The sequence below is a fragment of the Zophobas morio genome, unplaced genomic scaffold (genome assembly GCF_036711695.1).
Source record: "Zophobas morio isolate AGI-343-1 ecotype UQ-CSIRO unplaced genomic scaffold, CSIRO_AGI_Zmor_V1 ptg000004l, whole genome shotgun sequence".
Taxonomy (NCBI): domain Eukaryota; kingdom Metazoa; phylum Arthropoda; class Insecta; order Coleoptera; family Tenebrionidae; genus Zophobas; species Zophobas morio.
This window is the reverse complement of record NW_026972109.1, coordinates 4700004-4712369: the sequence shown is the minus strand read 5'-3', so window position 1 is coordinate 4712369 and position 12366 is coordinate 4700004. Positions and strand designations below refer to the sequence as shown.

Here is a 12366-nt window from a genome sequence, read left to right as displayed (position 1 = left end):
GCTGGGGGCTGGGTTCGGTGTCTTGAGATTTGAATGGAAGTGGAGGTGCGGCGACGAGGATTTTTGCCAAAAAGAGGTGTGTGTCTAGCTAAAGCATTAGTTCTGGCAGAGCTAATATAAAAAGAAATATGTTGGCGAGGATTTAGTCGTGGTATAGTATTTCCACCGATAGATTAGCTGACAGAAAAGTCACCAAATAGACCGCTATAAAAAGTAGTGCCAAAGGCGCTTTATTTGAAATATAAGTAGATTCGAAAATAATGTTGAACTACGTAAAATTACTTTTAATAATAACACAATATATTTCCAACAGACAATATTATCAACACTGGAATATACATTTCGAATAACATTACGTACTTTATATTGAATTAACAACCTCTGTAGGGCATCTTAAATTAAAATTTTCCTTCTTGAAAAATGAATACGCATTGGCAATCATTTTCTGTGCCAGGATGTTGTCAACAACAGTCATATTGCACCGGGTTGAAGAGGGCTACAAAATGTAATGGTATATAATTATTGCACAGAATAAATCAACAACACACTCTTGCGTAATTATGAATTTTATTCGTAATGTCTTCCATGGGGTCCATATGAAACGTTTTTTGACACAAACAACTTAACCTAAAATGTCCAAACTTCAGCCACTATACAAAAAATAGCACAAAGGTCTATAATATCATACCTAACAAATCAAAGCAAGTACAAAAACACAAACACTAAACGCAAAAAACACACTTTTTAACTTTTTGAACCAAAATTTTAAATTAACGTCAATCAGTTGATCGTTCAAAACACAGGTTAAACGAAACCGGCCGACTGGCGCAGGCATAGAGGCGTAGGAAATTCGTTGCGCGGGAAAAGAAACGTTGGTTGCCAACTTAAACTACAACTCTTTAACAACTTTAACCGTATAATGTTAGTATATTTTGGATTCTCCGATTGGCGATTGTGAATTCAAAATTTTCCAATCTATCGCTGGAAATAGTATACAAGAAAATTAATTTTATCCAAGAGCACGGAACAGTCAGTTCTGTTATGACTGAGATTATATAAGAAACGAATTAAGAGCATATTTCGTCTAGCATGCGGTGATGTAAAATTAAATCTCTTCAAAAGATCTAAATACTCTACACCACGTGGGGGATAGACACCGACTTGCGATGGATTGCGTATATAGGGTACCAAATAACTGCTCCGTACTCCAGTCTTATCTCACCAAAGAAAAAAATAATATGATAAGTAGAGAGCGGATTTATAAGCACAAATAAGCATAACACTTTCATTAAAAAAGTTTTATTTTAAGCAATAAAGCATTAAAAACATAATCATTTTACAAATCAAAGAACACTTCTTAGAACTTTGGATAAAATATTATTACAATAATCCTAGACTTTATATTTTACACACGTATTTCAGTTTTCTTTAAAACAATTTATGATTGTAATATGTTCCAAGTTGTCCACTGCAAAATTTTTTCGCCGATCATTTAAAATGTGTTTAAAATTGGAGAATGTGCGTTCAACATCCACACTCGTTGTTGGCGCAAATTTGAATTTTGCAACTAATGTTGAATCTAACTCCAAATTTTCCACCTTCTGGCCTTGTAAAACACGAGCAACGTCGGAAAGAACACCGAAACCTGCATGTTTATTTAACACTTCGTTAAGTTTTTGAGATACTCTAGTACCAATATCACCCCTTAGTGCGTTTGCTTGTTGTTTAAATTCTTTCACTAAGTTTATGGCATCTACCAACAACATGTTGGGTTTTTCTAACTTTTCTATTACCTCACATACGAATTGATAATTGCTTCTTAGAAAAGCTAGATCTGGTCGCAAATCTTTGTTTTCCAAAATATTTATGCAATCTTTAATCGATTGAGAAGAATCTTCGCTAAACTCCGTAACTACTTCCTCAAATTCTTTGATATATTTGTCATAATAAAATGTGGCCTGTAACCATGTTCCCCACCTCGTTATAATCGGCTCTGGGGGCAATGGTATGTTTGGACATTTTTCCTTAAAATGTTGCACTCTTAGTGGAGCTTTACCAAAAATCTTTTTACCATTTGCCACTAATTTATTAACAGTAGGAAACTGCAAACGTATTCCTTCAGCCACTTTGTTTAAACCGTGGGCAATGCAAGTAGAGTGAATTAAATTGGGGTACAATATTTTTAGATTATTCCCTGCTTTCAACATATAACGAGCTGCATCCGAGATCATCAATGAAATTTTATTTGGCAAAAATAGTGACGTAAGACTGTCACCTACAAATCTGGTAATCGTATTGCCATTTGTTTTATCTAACATTTTCAAACTTACTATATACCCTCGACTAGGGAAATTTTCATTTAAGATTCCAACAATTAAACTTGCCACGTATCTTCCACAACTATCGGTTGTTTCATCGACAGCGAACCATAAATAATTATCTCCAATGCGATGTTTAATTTCGTCGTAAACTTGCTGAAACACTGGGCCTACATAATTTTTTCGGAGAGTACTTTCAACCGGAATATGTCGATTGCAGTGTTTTTCAAGGAATTCTTGAAGAGGGCCTTTCTCCAATTTTTTTAAAGGTATATTGGACTGGATCATCATTTTACATAAACCGAAATTAAACTGAAACTGCTCATCTTTTGTGGAAGTAGATGCAACAGATTCATGTATGGTCTGCTGTTTAATTTTAGAAACTTCAAACATTTTCTTCCTTTCTACATGAAGAGTCATTCTGACATGTTGCGTCACGTTATATTTTTTATCACTGTGAATCTAAAACAACGTACATATACAGAATTAACAAAGGAAAATAGATAAAAAAAAAATTAGTGGGCTTACGGTTTTCACACAAGCTTTGCAGAATATTTTGTTGTTTTCTAATTTTAATTTTGGAAAATCCCTTATCCACTCATCCGGCGACGATTTTACTTTCGGCATTCTTTTAAAATATTAGTAATATTACCAAAAAGAACTCAACATGTAACAAGGGAGAACCACGTATCACACTACTACGACAGGTGCGATAGACTGATGGTTGTGAAATAAACGGTTCATTTACTTAAAAGTTTCCATTAGAACAATTTTAAGGTAGGTAGTTGGCTACAATAATCCTTTTTTCTAGAAAATCTTCAACGGTCTTGTCCCAAAATGCCGAAAAAGAACATCTGGTTAAAAGCTTTAATTCATTATCAACGGAAGTAAGGATTTAAAGTCATAAAATCTATGGAGTATTTTTCCAATCCTATAATAAAATTTTATTACCCAAACGACCGGAACCTATTCACAGAAAGGGTCTTAAGTAAGTGTACTTCAATGGTCAAGTCCAGGTAAAATGCATACGCTACGATAGGCTAACTAACAAGTATTTGTCATCCCGACAAGTTCGGCATTTGAATAAAATATGCATTAAAACTCATATTCGTCGAAAAAAGCATTAAATAAGCATAAAAGTTTTAATATGCATAAAATTGAAAAAAAAGCAAATAAGCATTAAAAAAAATGTGTCAAATGACTCCAAATTGTATTACAGATATAAAAAAGTTTCGAAGTGCTTACATTTTTCACAAAAAGCATTAAACCTAGAAATCCGCTCTCTAATGATAAGAGTTCGCTGATTCAGAAATTCTCTACAATTGCGATAAATAAAATCATACGTCTTGTAGGCCTTAGCAATAATTTCTTTATAATGATTTATAAAATAAAATTTGCTGTCAAAACTGATATCTAATTCTTCGATGCAGTCAAGTTTTTCCAATACGACGCCTTTTAAATTATAGTCAAAACAATGGTGATACATTTTCTTGTGTAAGAAACAACTTTGCATTTAGAGATATTCAACATTAATCTATTTCGAATACACCAATGGTAAAGCAAAATTAAGCAAAACTGAAGATACGAGTAGTAACAATCATTAATAGAATTATTTTCCATGTATAATTTGAGATCATCAGCCCACATAAGTTTATTGGAGGGAATAGCATCAGGAAGATCGTTAATAAAGTGCAAAAACAACAAGAGTCATAAGTGCGATCCCTGTAGTACCCCAGAAAATAAGAGATTAAAAGTTTCAATAACAGATTTGTGAAGCCAATATTACAGAACGTTTGCAATAATAAACAATGATCTATTTTATCAAAAGCTTTTTCAAAATCAGTATACCGGGTGTCTGGAAAATGATGATTATGATTTAGATTACGAAAAAAACGTGTTTTTTTAAAGTAAAATTGGCAACACTGGACGCACCTAATGCATAGTAACGATGGTGACTGAAATCCACCTTTAATTTTTTTAATCATAACAGTCAGTAGTCATTAATCGTTGTACATTGTTATTAATTAATAAATCAAGCTATTTTTCATTAATAAATAAACCAAAAAAAATTTAGTAAGACATTTATAAATTTTAAACAAAAACGAAACCAACAAAAGAAAAATCCATTAAACCAGCAGAACACTAGAGAAGATGTTGAAATTTCTTGCCTTGTGCATGTAAGTAAGCTCGTAATGTTTCCAAATTTTGATCATTTTTTGTAAAAGTTAGTCATCAATTCCTGTTAAGACAAAACTGATTTTGGCATATGATATACCTTCTACGAAAAGAGAGGGTGGGTGGGCGGGGCTAGTAGCTGCCAAGGTAAGACTGATTTAGGCAAATGAGATACTCTAAGGGAATAGAGGGCGGGCATCTGAGGCTAGTACCTGCTAAGATAAGACTAATTTTAGCAAATGACGTATCTTCTAAGACATTTAATTAAATTATTATAAGAAAAGACACTAGAGGCTCCAAAGCACTTTCAAGTTCTTTCCAAACAGGAATACCTAGAACCTCAAGATTGTTTTAAATTTTTCAAAAAAAAAATAGGGTCTCGAAATTAATTCAGAAACAGGTCTGGTTAAAATGTCCCAAAAATAGAACACCAAAGTCCCCCAAAATTGTTTAAAATAATTTACAAAACAAATCTCCATGGGTACCCAAGAGTCTTCCGAATTAAAAAAAAAAACACAGCGGCACCCATCCTCTCTTTTCTTAGAAGATAACTCATTTGCCAAAATCATTCTTATCTTAGCAGGTGCTAGCCCCGCCCACCCACCCTCTCTTTTCTTACTGGGTATGTCATTTGCCAAAATCGATCCTACACTAAGTGACATTGAAATCAGAGCACCCAGTAATAGTAAGCATATTTTGATAATTTTTGATAGACGTGCTTATTACAGCAATAGAACTAAATGATCAAACCTTGAAGTGATTCAAAAACAACTTGTTGATGGTCCCGGATTAAAATCTTCGAAAAATTCAGTTTGAAATGAATTTTTTCAAATATACATCTCAAAAATTGTCATTTTTCATTTTATCAGTTCTGGAACAATTATTAGAATTTTTGATGATATGAAGCCCAAAGTTGTAATCTACAAGAACCAGTTGAAATATACAAGAAAATGTCTTTGAGTAATTTCCAATTCATGTTCGAAAAGCGCTGAAAAATTTATACGTTGGTATTGAAAATTTGAGATTTTTGAAAAGCTGCTTAAAAATACTCAAAAAAAATTGGTATATAAATCTCGACAGCTTATTTGAAAAACAGAAAGTATTAATGCCCCCGGACTAAAATTTTCGAAAAATTTATTTTGATGTTTTTTGCCTCGAAAATTGACATTTTTTCATTAGATCAATTCTAGTAAAATGGTTGGAATTTTCGAAGAAGTAGAACCGAAAATAACTTCTACAAATCTAAATTCATAAAAAAAAAGCCCTTGGCTAATTTTCGAACTTTTTTTTTAATTATAATTATATTAATTTTCCCAATGTAATTTTTGAAAATTTTACAATGTAAGCAAAGTCGTTACAACTTCTTTTGTGCTACAGTTCTTGGCAAAAATTTTATTTTGTTCTAGGTCTTAAGAAAAGCTCTTCCTCTTCAATTAATTGAGCAGAACTGTAAACTAATTTCCTAAGAGGTTAAAAAAAATCAAAACTACTTGCCCCGCCCACCCACCTTCTCTTTTCGTAGAGGGTATTTCATTTCCCAAAATCGGTTTTATCTTAGCAGATACTACCCTACCCACCCACCCTATCTTTTCTTAGAAGATATCTCATTTGCCAAAATCAGTCTTATCTTAGCAGGTACTCGCCCCGCCCACCCACCTCCTATTTTCTTAGTGAGTATGTCATTTGCCAAAATTACTCAGTGCTAAAATAAAACTGATTTTGGCAAATAACATACCCCCTAAGAAAAGGGAGGGTGGGTGGGCGAGGCTAGCAACTGTTAAGATAAGACCGATTTAGGCAAATGAAAATCCCTATAAGAAAAGAGAGGGTGGGTGGGCGGGGCTAGTATCTGCTAAGATACGAGTGATCCTGGCAAATGAGATATCTTCTAAGAAAAGAAAGCGTGCGTGGGTGGGGCTAGTACCTGTTAAGATAAGACTGATTTTAGTAAATGACGTATTCTCTAAAAAAATTAATTAAATTATTATAAGAAAAGACACTAGAGGTTCTAAAGCACTTTCAAATTCTTTCCAAACGGGAATACCTAGAACTTCAAGATTGTTTTAAATTTTTCAAAAAAAAAGACGAGGTTCCAAAATTAACTCAAAAACAGGTCAGGTCACAATTTTCCAAAAACGAAACACCAAAGTCCTCCAAAATAGTTTTAAATAATTTGTAAAAAAAATATCCATGGGTTCCCAAAATAATACACCATGGGTATCCAAGAGTCTCTTCGCTTTATGCCAGGCAAACCTTGTTGTCAAATGAAATTTTATCATATTATTTCAAAAACAATACAATCATATCTTTGTATATTCTAACTGAAATGGTAATTAAAGATGGTCATGGGCCAAAGAAATATTAACTAAACGTGTTATTACTAGTTATTGTGATAATGAATGTGTTGTTTATAATTTTTCCCTGACTCTCCAGTTGATTGTTAGAACATAGCCGAGAGTTGGTACGCCATTTTCGAGACACCTGGTATACAGTCTTATTTCGAAATATGTGCAATAAAAAATGGGAAATAGCTCACAGTAAGATTATTTCACTGTGTAAGATTCACGTTCCAAAGTGGTAGCAATGTCTTGAAAAAATTATTTGAAATTAAATTACTTCTTTCAATGAATGGCACGGAACGACTCGGATTAAGAACCAAAAAGTGGCTAATAAGAACCGTGCAAAAACACGAAAAGGACCAGTCATAAAACATTTACATCAGTGGTACAGCATCCCCGAGATCACGGTACCTTCTACCTCAAACTCACGATCGCGGCCGTCATATGACAGAAAGAATACTGCAAGCTGAAGAACAAATTTTGGAACGCGACGAAGAAGAGCCCGACATCACCAGCTGAAGTTGAAGTTTCACAGTCTGTGGTGCATCGTACATTAAAAGAACAAGCCTACATCCATACCACGTTCAAAAAGTGCAAGGTTTCGAGCCCGCTGATGTCCACGTTGTGTAATTTACTGCAAATAGTTGTTATCGCAGTGTTGTGAACTTTCTAAAGTGCATTCTGTTTACGGATGAAGCGGGATTCACTCGCAATTCTGTTTTCAACAGCCACAACACTCACATTTGGTTCGATGAAAATCCATATGCCTTTTTTTACGTATCAACAAACGTTGCGACGTTCTGAAGGCTGTATTGATAGGCAAAAACATTTTCAACAGCATATCAGTTGCTGTTATTTTTGTTCTAATAAACAGTGTAAAATCGTTGTGAGAAGGACTAAACGTCCGTCAGAATCAAAAGTTGATCACAATGAAGCATTATCAAAAATCTGTGTTTCCACACTACTACGGCACGTGATGCTGCGGTTGAAATTATTGCATATATTTCGAAATCACCCTGTAAAACATTACATTGTCGATTGCCATCAATTACTTCCGATATATACTGATTTGCATAAAAATACGAACACCTCGAACGAGTTGAGCCATTTTGTCCATATTATCGGGTCCGATATGAGGACAGTCATGGAAGAAATGATTCAAATTTCAACAAAACCATAAACGTTATCTTACCCTTTTTAGCTTTTGAAAACAACCTAATGTTGAAGTTCTTTTCTGGCCTGCTCGTTCACCAGATTTGTCACCAATCGAACGTGTGTGGGATATCATGGGCATACGTCTAGGTAACTTGCAGCATCCCCCGAATAACAATAATAACCTTCGTATGCGGCTTCAGGAAGCTTGGGACGAGATCCCATAGCACATCATAAACCATCTTCTTTCAAGCGTGCCTCGCCGAATAAATGAGTGCATTAAAAATCAAGGTGGAGGCATACATTATTGAATAAATTTTTTATTTCACAAGTTTTAGGCCTGTTATTTTAATCATTTATTAGGTTCGATTTAATGCACATTTCATGAAACTTTCAGTTTTATCAGTCAACTAATTCAAGGTGTTCGGATTTTTATGGAAATCAGTATATTTGAAACGAGTTAAAAGATTTTATACGTGTAATAGGCTTATAAATAGCATAATGCATAATTTAGTACATAATACATACCCTTTTGGTGTCCATTAATCTTTAAATTATATTTGTTCATTTATTCATGTGTATACTATTTCGCATTATTACCACAAATAAACAACGATTTGTCATATTAAATCCGCAATTTAGAATTTAACACTAACACTATCGGCTTCCTGATCGCTGATTCAGACCGTAAAAAGCATTATAATTCCTCATTGTTTGCCCGATAACGTTTAACCAAATTAGCCTCACACTAATTGCCGTTGCATCTTACTGCTTCTCATTTACATAAATTTGTAAGCGTGTAACCATCAGAAAAACTTAACATTCCTTTAATTAACCCGTGTTAAACACTCGAGGCATTACCTGATGTAACGCTAAATGATCTCGGACAGCTTGATATGTATTCTCCAAGCGCATCCCGTGTCAGGTGGACCCTGAGATGTAATTTAATGTTCTCTTGTGTTACATCCGAGCATTGCGTGTCTCCTGAGGGGTGGACGTCGTAAATTATGGCGATCGCGGATAGTTTCGGAGCGGGTTATCTATGTAAAGTGGTCTAATCTGATCGGTGAACATTAGACCGGGTTGTTGGTAATTTGTTAGAAATTGTTGGCTCAATAATGATAATTTGTCGGAGGGTATCACCTAATCGTCCCTGTGGGATACGCAAGGGTTGTATCTGGTGGAGTGAATAAAAAGTTGTAAGTTTTATCTAATTTTTTTCTGTCTTAGAGATTAGATTTGTGCGCTGGAATGGGAACAAATTTAAAAATTTACGACATGCAGACAGAGATATTCTGTATTTTCTAGTTCGGGCGGTGAAATATGCACGTAACCGTGGGCGACTAACAACTCGATTGGATTTTTATTTGAAAGAAAGATATTTTGAACAGTTTTATAATATTGTGAAGGTTTCTGTTGCAGGAAATTACTTTACACATGGATGTTTTCAAGATTTATCGAGAAACGTGTTCGATAATATCGTATGACGTCATCTTAAAATTTTGCTAAGTCGCAACCGACTTTTGTTTTGAGTGCCGCTGTTTGCCCTATTCTCAACTAATTAAGCTAAAATCGTGCCCCATTTCGCTTGGAAAGAAAAACACCGCCACTTTAACAATGTGGAAAAGCCCGACTACTTTTTAAATCCCCGAAGCCGAATCGATTTTCCAGCAGATGGCTACAACCTACAGGCTTAATATTATGCTTGCGGCAATTAAAAATAAATTTCGTTTTCTCCTCCGGTTAATTCGAATGCGAATCCTTAACTAACCCGGCGCATCCACCATTTCCGTATCCGCCTCTTGCAAGCGCTTATTCCCTCCCACCGCTCGAATATCTACTAATATGACGTTGTACAGGTATCTGGCAATCCCCTGGGGTAATCACGTCCTGCGTCTTGTTCATTTAAAACGAGCGAAAGATTTTTCCTTTTTCGCGTGTTTTGTACAAGCTCGGAGCGGAATACTCAAGGGTGGAATCATTATAACAGCACTAAATGCGATTAACTCTTTAAATAGAAAAGTCGCTGGCGATTCTATTTTCAGTGTTGGTGGAAAGCTGTCGCTTTAATTTAATTTGAACCTCCGGGACGTCGGGTCTAAACCTTTCGCTGGATTCGTTTAATGACGATCCGTTTTTTCGTCGTCGAGTGTACGAGCGATTAAATGAAAAATCCGTCTAGTTTATTGGATGTTGTAGTCTATATACTTTGCTAGGTAGGTGGCGGCGGCGGCCAGGTGGCGGCATCAATTTAATTCGTCGAGCTCCTTCCGTCTGATTCGATTCCCATTATGTATTCATGTAATTCGTCGGGGAGTTCTGGGAAATTTTTCAATTTGAAAAGTTTTGACATTCGTTTGATTTTTCTCGCCCGATTTACATTTTCAATCTTCTCTGATTACAAATTGGATGGGACGTCGGCCCTCCGCCTACTTAATTTATAATGATTCGAGCCAATGAAAATCGTTTGATTTATTTTCGATGTTGTGTGCGGTTTTCACGAGGCGCATGCGAGACCCCTTTTGGATTTAATCACTCGGCAACTTTCTTTCGCACTGCGTTAAATGCCCCGGATTGAATAAAAAACGACCTCAATAGAGCGTTCATATTTTTCGAAAACTTGTACACAATTAGGTACGCGGGGTATTGTTACAAGGGCTTTGTTTGAATTTTGTTGGCTGGAGCGCCTCCAGGGTTTGCTTTTTTTAATTATAGCGCCAGTTTGATTGTAACTACATAAAACAGTGAATACATTTGTCAAAATTGAATCGGTTGTTGGGGTTTTAGCTCCTTTATTTTCGTATTATAGAACACGTACACGACGCACACCAGTCGGTAAGCGACGAAAAAATGTTTGCTGCTACGGTGCGGAATTGAACCGCACATATGTGGTTTGCCGGGCAGGTGCCTTGACCACTAAGCTATAGAGCCGCTGATCTTTACCAGCTATTATTGTGCCACCACAAATAATAAATCTTTATTTCCTACGGTATTTACACCCAGTTACAGGAAATATTGACAAATAATTGATTAATCGAGTGAGAGTGAATACATAAAGATAACAAAATAATTATAATATTGATTAGAAACCAAAAGACCCTAAAAAAGAGAAAAAAAAATAAAAAACTAAAAATAAACCTATTTAACAGAAATGGTTTTTAATACAATTAGTAATGAACTTAATACAGTCACTATAAATGTCACAATAGGCGGCAATATCATTGAATAATTCGCACATTAATGCAATAGGCGATCTTACTAATACGTTGGTTCTGCTTGATTCACAATAGAATATGTTAATTTGTCTAGTATTAATCCTTGGAATTAAAAAATTGAGTTGTTCTAAAAGTAACGAACAGTATTTTATTATTTATAAGATGTATTAAAAATTGTATTATTATTATAATTCTCCTTAAGTGGAGAGGTAAAAAGTCAAATCTTGAGAGTAAAGCAGAATGGTCATAGCCTCTTGCTGGGTAAGTACCATCAAGTAGAAAACATAGAAATTTTTAAAAAACACGTTGGACGTGTTCAATATGTTGAATGTGAATCTGATATATTGGGAACCAAATTAAAGCTCCGTATTCAAGTTGTGATCGCACCAGAGAAAAGAATAGAGAACACAATGCTCGTGTATAAGTAAAATCTCGGCAATTTCTGTAGATAAATCCGTAGGTTCTAAAACTTTTGGATACCATCTCATGAATGTGCTCTATAAACTGAAGTTTAGTATCAAAGAGTATACCTATATCTTTAATCCTTTCAGTTCTATTTATTAAACTGTTTTCAATTCGATAGGGAAAAATGATGTTCTCCTTTTTTCTAGAGTGGGTCATAGCAAAGCATTTATCTTTGTTTAACGACAATCTATTTTTGGAAGCCCAGTCGCATACTGAGCATATATTTTGTTGTAATTGTTGGCAGTCCAATGTCGAGGTAATTTTTAAAAACAATTTAAGGTCGTCTGCAAAAAATAATTTCTGACATGAAATAACGTCTCCAAGATCATCTACAAAAAGTAGGAAAAACAGGGGGCCGAGGTTAGAGCCTTGCGGAACGCCAGAGGCGGGCTTAATAATATTCGATTTGTAATTGCGATATTTAACATATTGTTCACGATTAAATAAGTATGATTCAAAAAGTTTTAAAAGAACTTCTGAGAAACCAAATCCTTTTAATTTGTCGAGTAGTATAAACTGATCAATTTGATCAAACGCTTTCTGAAAGTCAAAATAAATTATCAATTGCTTTGGACGTAAATTGTGTAAAGCAGGCTAAGTTTGAAATTGTGGAACGTTTCTCCATAAATCCATGTTGGTGAGGCGACAAAAACATTTTAATTGAGGAATAGATATGTTTATAAATTATAGATTCAAACACTT

General features: G+C 34.7%; 1 protein-coding gene across 1 annotated transcript in view; it reads left to right on the top strand.

Moving 5' to 3' along the window:
• Window positions 1-12366, top strand: part of Tpst (Tyrosylprotein sulfotransferase) — a 210398-nt gene that overhangs the window by 157344 nt on the left and 40688 nt on the right. The window lies entirely within an intron of this gene.